General features: G+C 35.9%; 1 protein-coding gene across 1 annotated transcript in view; it reads right to left on the bottom strand.

The window, feature by feature from the left end:
- The window catches only part of LOC123316425 (dynein axonemal heavy chain 3), a 2,043,583-nt gene that overhangs the window by 1,581,859 nt on the left and 448,886 nt on the right, over window positions 1–12,838 (bottom strand). The window lies entirely within an intron of this gene.

A 12,838-nucleotide genomic window follows, 5' to 3' on the forward strand; every position in this document is an offset into this window, starting at 1 on the left:
AGTGTTAACGAGATTTTGTACAGTGTAGAGAGTCCAGAAATAAAGATATAGAAAACGCTCCAGAGTTTAATTAATATTACTCATAATATATAATATATTATAAAGTGAACATCATACAGTAGCGAATCTATTTAATGTGTTTCCTATTGAAGAGATGAATACTCATTCGCTTCGAAATAAGTCGAAATACTAATTTCATCAACTGCCCTTTTTTTGTATTCTTTAGGGGCTCTTACATTCCAAAATTTGGAAAGTTTGAAACATCTTTTCAGAAATTGTAAAAAAAATGGGGATACTTCTCATTGGATACTCAACATTTAGTGTCATCCACCATGGATTTGAAATAAACAATATCATCAAGTGCATTTGAATGTGTATTGCGTATACAATTGAAAAAATAAAATATAAGAAATAAATCCAAAATCTCATTATTAGAATAGCAACGATTCATTTTGTGAAATCAAAAAATTTCATAATGACTAACAATAAGACCTGTCTGACACTGTCTGTGAATTATAAATGGGATGATTTATCTTCTATGCTCACAAAATATCCTTATGAATCAGATTCGAAGAATTTGACTCTACGTACTACATAAATCCAGAAAATCTCAAATAACTCAGAAATTATTGAATTTAGGAGCATAATCATGTGATGAAACTATTATTATTTTTGACCGCAGAATACAACACAATTATAAAAAAATAGGGTTCTAATTTGAAAAACAGAAGTTATGGCCAATTTAAGATCACAATTTTCAACACAAAATTTGAAACACCCTGTGATGATATTTTTGAAAACTAAAAGATGCATGACCTTTTCACATCCTTCCTCTTCGATGTTGTAAAAACGGTTTACGCTCAGGATATTTAAAATAAGAATAATGAACATATTACTGACTGAACATATTTGACTTTTTTCCAGTTTTTTTTTTGATATTTTGAAAACTATTCGATTATATACAATGGTTTTAACAGAAATGTATTCACTATTGAATACTCGATCATACCAGGAATAGAAAACTTGAAAAAAAATTTTTTCGTCGAATTTATTTTCACTCCCTATATAACCGGAAGTTTTTGGGCTTCGAAAATATTTTAGCTCTGTAGAGAACTTCGAACAATATCATAATCCCAATTTTCAGATTACAAATATGTCTAGTTCTCCAGAAACGTCTAATAGCCACTCGAACTTGAGACACCCTGTATAGCTCCTTCAAAAAAAAGGGTCACAGCATTCCGTTTTCTATGTTTTTCACAATGATCATAAATAATGTCTCCCCCCTTCAAACCACTTTTCTTTTAGTCAAGTATAGGCGATTTTTAGCGTGATACTGGTTACTCCTTTCATGTTAGCGTGAAATCGGTTATAGAGGGTGAGTGTTATTACGTTATATCCTACGTCACTAGCATTTACCGCAAAGAAGCGATCAGAGTTATGAGCGGTGACAAGGGTTTATTTATTTGTCAAATGTATGACACGCTTGAACGAAAAAACGTGATGAAAAAATATTCGCATCTTTTTATTTATGGTGTGTTCAAAGTGCTCTTTTGTATTGGAAGACCACAGATATGCTTTTCCGAACGCATGCAGTAGTATTCAAATAATGAATGTTCTCGTGGAGGAACTGGATGTCGACATACCATTCGTTCATCAAAGAATATTGATCTCCGTCCAAGATCATGAGGAGCCAAATATTTGTATGGAAAAACAAGCTGTTATAGAACCAATCGGACTGTTCTTGAACAGGATACAAGAAATAGAGCAGGGCTCATAACAAGTTTCACCATGCAGCAAAACAATTTTCCAAAACGGGCCAGAAAATGTTTATGTTTATGCGTATGCTAAGTTGTTTTTTTTCATATAATAATAATATGTTTATTGATCCACTAGGACATATTTCATACATGTGTAGGACAAGTCAAAAAAGGAAAGAGAAAAATCACTCGACTCGAAAAACAAATAATTGCCGATAATAATCAGCAACAGTATAAAAACATTCCTCAATCAATTTAGCCCTAACATTCTTTTTAAATTCCTTGAGTTCAACAACCTACACATTTTAGTAAATGATTAAATAATTTGACTTTAGCCTTGCGGCTTTCACACTCCTCTTCAGAGGAAAATTCACTTATACCAGATATCTCAGATATCAAAAGGATTAAGCAGACGGTGTTCCTCTGCATTCCCCATGTACTTGCGTACAGTTCTCGCCGTTCCGAGCAGTACCGCCTTCTGAATGACTTTATAAATATTTTCGTTCACCTGAAGTTTTCTCAAGTTCTCTAGTAGTATCTTCGGTATCAGGCCTGTAGATGAAATGACAATAGGGATGGTCTTTATATCTTTCAGCTTCCACTGTCTTCTGGTTTGTTCCTCGAGATCTCTGTATTTTGAAATTTTTTCAGTGTGTCTATCTAAAAGATTGTTATTATTTGGAATTGCCACATGAAGCCCTCTGTCTCAGGAAACAACCTTCCGGAAGTCAACCAGTAGTTCGATGCTGATATGTCGACGTAATCATGGTTGACCTCATTCTGGTGCCTTCCATGCAAAGGTTTGCCAATCAGTTTCTGCATTTTACTTTCTGCAGAGTGTTCGACGGTTTCCAAGTGATCCTGGTGTAGTTTTAACGGTGTAGAAGTATCAGCAACACAAACAACTCGATGGAGTTCTGACGAAGCTGCCTTGCTCAAGAAATATTTCCGAAGTCCCTCAATTTCCTGGTTTACTTTTTCGACCTCAAACTTCACACTGACACTTCTAATGAGTCTTGTTCGTTGCTATGGAAACGCAATATTTTTTTTATGCATGGAACTCGTCTAGGCTAATTAGATATCAATACATCCTCTTATGAGTAAATAATTATGTAGGTGTCTGAAGGCAGCTACAGACGGCATGGCAAGCCTTTGCCAGCGTTTGAACAAACGTTTGTGGAAACGTTGGTATATTCTCGATATTCGTGCACCGACGACCATACACACGATATGTTGATTTGGCAAGTCTTTTCCAGGCAAGTAAAGAGGCAAACGTTGAACAAGCGTGCGAAGAAATGGAGTCTGATTCTCATGATTGACGTTTTGTGCATACCAAAGAATGGGGCAGTTCTCATACAAATTAAGGAACTCTGTAGTGGTGTCATTGCTCCAGTTATCAGTAATTTGAGCTTAAAAAAATAATAATTGACAACAGTGACGGCTCGTGCCCATAAGGTGTGGGTCGGCCAGACCCAGGATATACAGGGGAATATCCTGAAATAAAATTAATATCTATTTTTTCAACCAATAACTGAAAATGAAAACGCGGAATCCCACCATAATCTCTGTTTTTCTGAAATTAAATATTGATATATTTTTTGTCGATTAAGTTTCTAAAGATAAGTTGGATAGGGTTGCGGCTAAGGGATGGAAAAAAATATTCAATTTTATTTCCCAAAAATAAATGCAATCAGAAATGACATGTTTTTCAGCATCTTGATGTTAAGTTATTGGTTGAGAAACTACTCATTTCAGTGTTTCAGTGTCTTCATTTTGAGTGGTTGATTAATATTGAAGAAATATTAATTTTATTCCAGACTTATGCCCCATCCTGTAGATATAGTCTGATTTATTTTTATACAACAGTGTATGAAAGTTTCGTTTTCAATGCGATATAAAGGCTTGTTTTTGGAGAAAGAATGTACTACACTTCTTTGTTTTTGCCCAGCTTTTGAATAATAGTTTTATTCTTCTTCGGTGTCTCTCTGTAAATACCGATAACAAATTTATTACAACATAAAACATCAATACGAATCAAAATTTTAAGTTCACTGAAACACATCTACAATTTTGATTTTAAGTGAAAATGTACTAATTTTTCCTTTCTTTATTTCACCATTCTTCCTCCTACTGTCACATGATCTTGTGACAGGATGCAAAGTTTGTTTCGATTTGCTACTACTCCAATTATTCAACAATTAAAGAAATTCAGAATCCACTCAGATTGTCAAAATTCACGAAATGAATCGAAGAAAACTGATAAACACGTGCACCCCTTTCTCTTATTCTACGACACTGACCTAATTCAATTCATAATATGGGAACAGCGATGCGGATGCGATTCTTATATCCCCACTCCGAGGCTCGGCCGGCCGGCCTACGCGTATTCAGGAAGCTTCGAAATCACCGTGCCCTTATAAATTCACTAGGAATTACGAATTTTTATGGTCAAAAAATCACTAAACTACTCTTATACGGTCGGAATACCCTTTTTCAAAAATTAACTATTCATTTAATAATAAAAAAATCTAACTATAATTAGGGATATATTATATTTTCATTGACTAAAACTACTCTTAAAAGGTGCGAATACGCTCTTTTCTAAAATAGACATAATATTTAATGATTAACTATTCATTTGATAATATAATATCTCAGAATAGACAATGAGGAAATCTAGAAATATGACAACTAAACGACCAAACCATAGCAAGGTAGGCCCAACTCATGCTGGCCGACCGTGTATGTATCTAGCAGCGACGTAATACGATGTTCAACTTGGTGATAACTGCGTGCGACGTAGGTGCTGTATAGTACAATAACTTGAAGCGTTTCGCTAGGCTACTGCCGGCTGGCCGACCTAGCGTGTAGCGTGTTTATCGTAAGGAAAGGGAACTTCGAAATAAACTAACTCAGGGCGACAGGGGCGTCACGTTGATCGAAGTAAGTTGTCGTACGTATTACTAGGGAATTAATCAAGAATTTAATATCGAAATTAATCATTTGGAAAAAGTTTTGAAGAATAAAATAATTATAATTATTTTCCATTTCTCGATTATTTTTGGGTCGGCCCGGCCGACCCTGCATACCCGGACGAGCCGTCATTGATTGACAACAAGAGACATTATTGAATTAACTGAAATATTAACCATGCACGACGACACGACGTACTTTACAAAACACCAAAATTACGATTTTCCTTAATAAGATAGATAGAAATTGTTAAATTACCTTTTAATTTCAAATATGACTCGCGTGTTGTGTGTACGGTGATCAAGTCCTCTGGCTAGTCTCGACAAGTCCCTTTGATGTGTGTTTAAAATACCGCCTTTTAGGCAAACCGTGGCCAGCGCTAAAACGTTGGCTTTGCCTTGCCATATGTTTTGCATACACACGATGCGAAAACTTTAGAACGAGCGGTCGTTTGCCAAGGCTTGCCATGCCGTCTGTAGCCGCCTTAACGTTGAAACAATTGTATAGATCCATTATACTTACATTGTAAACACCTGTATATTGTGCCTTCTGCGATTGTCGCTGTGCACATTCTACAACGTGAAATATGTATTGAATTCATTCGATGTACGACAATAAAAGAATTAGCATAAAACTTGAATTTTCTCTAAGAATAATACACATAAAATTGGTCCTTCGGCTAAAAAACTATTTTGCGCTTTGGCGTAAAAAATAAAAAATTTCCAAAACCAATTCTGGGTCTGACATCAATCATCGATTTATTTGAAAAGAGTCGCCCAATCCAGTATTGTGAAGGCGTTCTACAACATCAACCGGCAAGTATTTCGACTTTTCTATTCCACGACGCAGAAGTTTTCATTCCACCTCAGCCGAAATTTCCATTCAGGAAAGGAGAATAATTATGCAACTTTCCGTTGCGGGAATGTGGATTACGATAACCAACATCTGGGCATAACATCTGAAGATAAGGGAATCTTTGTATTCAAAAAAACGCTTATATCCTGAGATATAAAAAATTGTTTCGTATTGAAAAACCATTGTGAATTCTGAATATTGAAATTATTAATTATGCCTCTGTACAGTAATGCTATTCAGGGTCGTCGGGGTTGGCCAAAAGTATAAAGAAATTCAATGATGTTCGATTAAGATTTATTTCTAGAAGAATGACAGAATCAAAAAAAGGAAATTCAGCGTCTCATTTATATACCTAGAAGAATGACCTGAATCCAATCTCAATGACTTCCAAAATCTATGATAATCGGTTATTCTCCCTGGTTCACGCTCAAAGAAATCAACCTTTATTACGATCAACGCGTATAATTTCTCCACAATAATTCTCTTATTCACATGCGATGCGATGCCGATAAGAAACAAAAAAAAGAAACAAACGCACAAGCAAAACAGTAAAGCAGAGGCGCAATATCATCGCTCATCGGCAGGCAACACAACACACACCGCATATAAATACTGGGTGCCTATGACACAAGGACTATTTTAACTTATTTGATCAATGGGTTTCGGTACACCTCTTCAGAAATTGAAAGAAAAACAAGCTCATCATAAAGTAACTATTACAAAAATTCAGAATTATATTCCAGAATTAGTAAAACCTTAAACATATTTTGATATTATTATAGAAGATTTAGAAATATATAAAAAAAGATTAGAGAATGCTTCTCAACAATATGAAAAATTGTAAATTTTAAATTCGGGACCGAATGAAGATATTTTTGAAATTGAAAATAAATTTATGAAAATCTCTTCAGATATGAGGCTAATTTTGAAAAAATCAAACATCGGCTAGTGTTAATTTGTCAACAACACTTGGTGTTCCAACAACTAGAACGTCAATACCTCCCATAGAAATTCCACAGTTTAATAAAAAGGACATTGGTCGGTTCAAGCCGTTGATTGAGTTGTTTCGTGTTGTAATTAATGATAATCAAAATTTGTCAAAAGTACAAAAATTGTTTTACTTGAAAAAATATTTGTCAGGTGAAGCTTTTTCCATAATTTACAACCTATTTTTGTTAAATGGCTCCTATTATGACGCCTTGAATTTGCTGAATAAAAGATATGATAACCCTGTTATCTTGATCAATAATCATTTAAATTGTCTGTTAGAGATGGCGCCTCTACAAAAAGGTACGTCATCCAATTTAAGGGAATTTATAAGCAGTGTTTTGCAAGAAATAGGTTACTTGGAAAATTTTAAACAACCGGATAATCAGTGGGGTATGGTTTTAATCTGTATTCTAACGAAGAAGTTAGATAGCTATACCAATAGAGCATATCAAGTTAGCAGAGACTCAAAAAATCTTTCGACGTTGATAAATTTTATTGAATTCTTGGCAAAAGCAACAACTCTGGAAGCTTCTTCAGGTCAATCAACAAAAATTAATAAATCGAAAGCTTCTATTAACTTCATGAATATTTCGACAATTAATGGACAATCAATTAAGAATCATAACTCTGAATTAAACAAAACCTAGAATTCGAAAAATTTTCATTGTAGTTCTGATCATAAAATGAATTATTGTCGAGATTTCAAATTAATTTCATCATCAGATAAAATGAAATTTGTAAACTCAAACAGTATTTGTAAAATGAACATCGCTCTGACTGCAGATATCCCATTTTATGTAATAAGTGCAGTCAAAATCACAATACCTTAGGTTTGTTCGTGGAGTAGTTTGCAACGGTTGTGAACTGTACAGAGCAAGCGCAATTTCATTTTAGGGTAGCGAAAATCCATTTGCGCCAGCTCTGTAGAGTTCACAACCGTTGTGAACCACTCTACAACCAAGCCTATTATTGCACTTAGAAAATGAAGTAAATAAAAATTCTTTAATTCTTCGTGAGCGAGAATCGGTTTTCGCCGATGTTTTGTTGCCATCAGCTGAAATCAGGGTTTTATTCCATTTAGGGGAATACATTTCCGTAAAAATTATTTCCGATTCTGGAAGTCAACTGTCATTTATAAGAAAAGATTTAGTGAAAAAAAAACAAATGAGAAATTTATAGGAATAATTTGAATTTGATTGGAGTTAATGAAAGAAAATCTCAATCTGCTTAGAACTGACCGCAAGGAGAATCTTAACAAGCATAATTTAAATTCAGCGAAAAATAATTAAGGACAAGGTCGCGGTCGCAAGTTCACTAATCATTCGAAAAACAATAACAAAGGGTACTCGAAACAGCAGAGAGCATATTTTGCCGATAATGGCACAAACTCTTGTACAGAACAAAATACGGAAGCAGATAAGTTTTTTCGTGACCAACAGTCATGTTAGTTACAATTTAAATGCTTCGAATTATGTTTCAGTGAAATATCACAAGAATGAATTGAATTTTTTAATTGACAGAACAGAACGGGTGCGAGCATTAGCTGTATATTTCCAGAATTTTCAACGAAAGGAGAATATTTGGATACTAAAGAAAAAATAAAGATTAAAGGTATAGCCGGATGCACATCTTCCATGGGCTCCTCAAACATTTCAATTTTTTCAAATATGCAAAATTCGCCCACAATTTTTCAGTTATAAAGTCCTTTGACTCAAGTATACAAGGTGTACTGGAATCAGATTTTTTCAAAAAACACAAAGCAGTAATTGATTACGAAAATTTCATTTTAAAACTAAAGAATAATAATGGAGAAATTGAGGTACCGTTGAAAACCAAAGTTGAACATTGTACTATTATACCACCTAGATGCGAAATAATTAATTATTGTCATACTGAGAAAACAGAAGAATATGTCATTCTAAACGAACAAATATGCGAAGGCGTTATCATCGCAGGAATGATCGCAAAACCGGAAGATAATAGATTGTTAAAGTTGAACGATAGAGAAATAAAGTTGAAAAATTTTATTCCAAAACTGGAGAGTCTTTCAAATTTAGATGTTATAAATTATGGTAGAAATGAAATATCCGTACAAAGAGTAGATGAAATATTAGATTCAATCAATATGAAATCATTGAACAAGGAAGAAATAGCTTCCGTACAAAAAATTTGGGCCAAGTATGCAGATATTTTCCATGTAGACGGTGATCATTTAACTGTTACCGATTTATATCAACAAATATGTCACTCAAACCAGATGCTCAACCAGTTTATGTAAAACCGTATAGATTACTGCATTCACAGAAAAATGAAATTCATGAACAAGTAGACAAAATGCTACGATACGGAATGATAGAGGAAGCCAGATCTGAATAGTCCTCACCGTTATAATAATAATGATAATAATAATAATATTTGGTATTATCTCTTGGACGACCACCGATTTAGCAGCTTTACAAAGAAAAATAAGGACGATGCTGACTAAACACAATAAACATCACCCCAAAAGCTCAATAGAACGGACAGAGCTGCCACGACATCTTGGGGGTCGAGGAATTGTTGATTTGTCGTTGTCCAACCGTATGTCCCAGGAAATTGAAGTACTTCGAAAATATTTCTTGAGCATGGCAGCTTCGTCAGAACTCCATCGAGTAGTTTGTGTTGCTGATACTTATACACCGTTAAAGCTACACCAGGATCACTTGGAAACCGTCGAACACTCTGCAGAAAGTAAAATGCAGAAACTGATTGGCAAACCTTTGCATGGGAGGCACCAGAATGAGGTCAACCATGATTACGTCGACATATCTGCGTCGAACTACTGGTTGACTTCCGGAAGGTTGTTTCCTGAGACAGAGGGCTTCATGCTCGCCATCCAGGTGATTCCAACAAGAAATTACATGAAATACATCACCAAGGATGCCTCAGTGGCGGACGATAGCTGTCGTTATGGCTGTGCGACACATGAAACTATCCAGCACATCACCGGGGGATGTCAGAAGTTCGCGGGCACGGAGTACAAAAATAGACATGATGCTGTTGCCAAGATTCTTCACCAAGAATTGGCACTAAAACACCAACTTCTAACTTCGAAAAAGGTTCCTTATTACAATTACCATCCAAATGCTGTGCTGGAAAACAAACATCACAAGCTCTACTGGGATCGCACTGTTCTCACAGACCACAATAGACCAGACCTCATATTGCTCAATAAGGATGAGGACACAGCACTATTCATCGACGTGGCAATTCCAAATAATAACAATCTTCTAGATATACACACTGAAAAATTTTCAAAATACAGAGATCTCGAGGAACAAACCAGAAGACAGTGGAAGATAAAAGATATAAAGACCATCCCTATTGTCATTTCATCTACAGGCCTGATACCGAAGAAACTACTAGAGAACTTGAGGAACCTTCAGTTGGACGAAAATATTTATAAAGTCATGCAGAAGGCGGTACTGCTCGGAACGGCGAGGACTGTACGCAAGTACATGGGGAATGCAGAGGAACACCGTCTGCTCCGGCAGGAAGTGCGGGTGGAGCAGGAATCCAACCTACAGCAGGGAGGCGAGGAGCGACCCGGACCCGACCACCACCACGAGCCCGACAACCTGGAAAGGGCTCCAACAGAGCTTAATCCTTTTGATATCGGAGATATCTGGGATAAGTGAATTTTCCTCTGGAGAGGAGTGTGAAAGCCGCAAGGCTAAAGTCATAATAATAATAATAATAAGGATTTATTTCCAACAAGCAGCGCTCAATAACAGGAAATCTACAAAAAATATAAACTAAAACTAAAATGCGAAAAGGTAACTTATAGACTAAAATTTAATTACTAAGAAACATGAACAGAGGAACTAAAAAAGTAAACAAGTTGCCAACAGAAAAAAATTTAAACTAACACTCATATCCATTATCACAAAAATTAATGAAAGATTTACATATCATGGAAACACTATCAAAGTGAATATGACAGACATGCGAAACCTGATTGAATTAAGAACAAATCATATACACAGGTGACTGTAACAACATATTTGTTCTTGGTGTAGCAATGTTGAACATGTGTGCGGATCTTGAACTTGGACGTCGTACATGAAATCCTACTCTAGCGAGTAGATCGGGACAGTCAACAGTACCATTTAAGAGTCCATGAAGGAACCTCAAACAAGCAACGTCCCTCCTGACATCAAGCTTAACTGCACCGAATTTATTTAACAAAACAGCATGATCAAAGCCTCGCATTGGATAAACACCCTCCTCCTTAAATATCAAGTACTTGAAAAACCTTCTCTGAACAGCCTCCATGTGATGTCTATGGAACTCGTATATTGGGTTCCACACAATGCATCCAAACTCCAGTTTGCTCCTCACAAATGCATTGAACAGCAAAATCATGGTTCCCGGGTCAGAAAAATATTTGCTATTACGTACGATGAATCCATACATTCTTGACATCGTACTAACGGCCGTTTTCAATAACCTATCCAAGATAAGGGATAGATCGCTATCTCCAGTTTGTCTGCCTATCTATCCTTGTAGTTATCTATCTATGGTTTGCATTTCACAATTATGGTTTGACGTTATCTATCTCAAGGCAAGGATAGATAGGAATCTATTCAGCTCAGACCACAGAACACTAATATAAGACCTCACATCATTAATTCATTTCTAGCGTTTGAGATATTGGAGTGTGTTAGAAAGTGTAAATATTTGAAAATTATGTATGAAAGGTTGATCGTGTATGTATGACTACATACCCGTATGCACCGTTTCATTAAACGAGCTTAATTCTTAATGTCTTTTTTCCCATAGAGATTCTATGCTTAAACGTCGTTCAATGAAAGGTGCATACGGCAATAAAAACATCACAATAATTGTTGATCGAGATTCTCAACCACGCAATACTTGAAAATGAGTTCCACAACCGTAAGTATCAAATAAAAGCGCCGTTGTTATCGATGTTCATTTTTCATTAATTTCAAGTTCTGAAGGCAATGATTTTTTCAGCTTAAATCAAAACCAATGACTAAAGAAGAGGCCATGCGTTTGGTACAATTTGTAGCAGCTGATGGGGTTATTACCAGCAGAGCTTTTAATGCTACCAACAATAAATTGAAAGAGGAGAGTTGGAGACGATTGACCGAATCCTTCAACCCTTCGGTTTCAATTTTTCCACATTGCGCCCTCAAATATGGATTAATTGAATCCAATAATTCACTCAAAGCACCTTTGCCCAGTTGAATTCTACATGTGAACTCGTAATCATTCAGAATAATCATGTAATCAACTCGTGCTTTATAAACTTTTTGTATTATGGTCTCTTCCGATTCACTTTCTTCATCATCAATCATCTGTAATAATTCCATGTCGCTGTCGTCGCTACTCAAATAATCCACTTTTTAAAGTTAATTACAATTCAATTGTCAAGAAAAAAGCACTGAAATGCACCCTGATAGCAATTTCCAACGCTTATCTCTACCCCTTACTGCTCGAACTCGACAGATCAAAAAACTGAACTACCGGAGATACTTTTTACAATCGATGGTTTACTTCAAATTTCTTTGAAACGCAGGAGGCGCATATATAATGAAAGTTCCTATCTCTGGTTGTCAATCTGACCTCATTTCAGAGGAAGGGATAGATCGCTGCGGCCAGTAAGAATCGCTAGCTGCAGATAGAATATTGAAACGTAAACAAGCACAAAATGACAGATTTGTCTATCCCTAGTATCTATCTATCTACCGTTTTGATGGATAGATAGGTTATTGAAAACGGCCGTAAGTAAATGACTAATATGAGGAACAAATGTAAATCTTTGATGGAAGACAATGTCAAGATCCCCTATTTTCGTTTTTCTGCCCAGAACGCTGCCATCAAGACTATAAATATATAAGAGATGGTTCTTTTTCCTGGTGTACTTAACGACATTGCACTTAGCAATGCTCAATGGAAGCAGATTTCTGCCACACCAAATCAACAACGAGTTCAGGGCACGCTGTAGGCGAACGCAGTCTCCAATAGAGCCTATCTCACAAAAGATTTTAAAATCATCGGCATAAGCCAATGCACGAACAGGATTAATCAGCTCCCCAACAGCTACCACCATTCCACCATGCCATCTCGCAATGCTGTCCTCACCATCAAGACCTTGGAGCAGATCATTGACAGAAATAATGAATAGAAGTGGGCCTAGATTGGAGCACTGGGATACACCAGATGTAGAAATATAAAGTACAGAGCAGCGTCCCTCCAGG

The sequence above is a fragment of the Coccinella septempunctata genome, chromosome 7 (assembly GCF_907165205.1).
Source record: "Coccinella septempunctata chromosome 7, icCocSept1.1, whole genome shotgun sequence".
In the NCBI taxonomy this organism is placed as follows: domain Eukaryota; kingdom Metazoa; phylum Arthropoda; class Insecta; order Coleoptera; family Coccinellidae; genus Coccinella; species Coccinella septempunctata.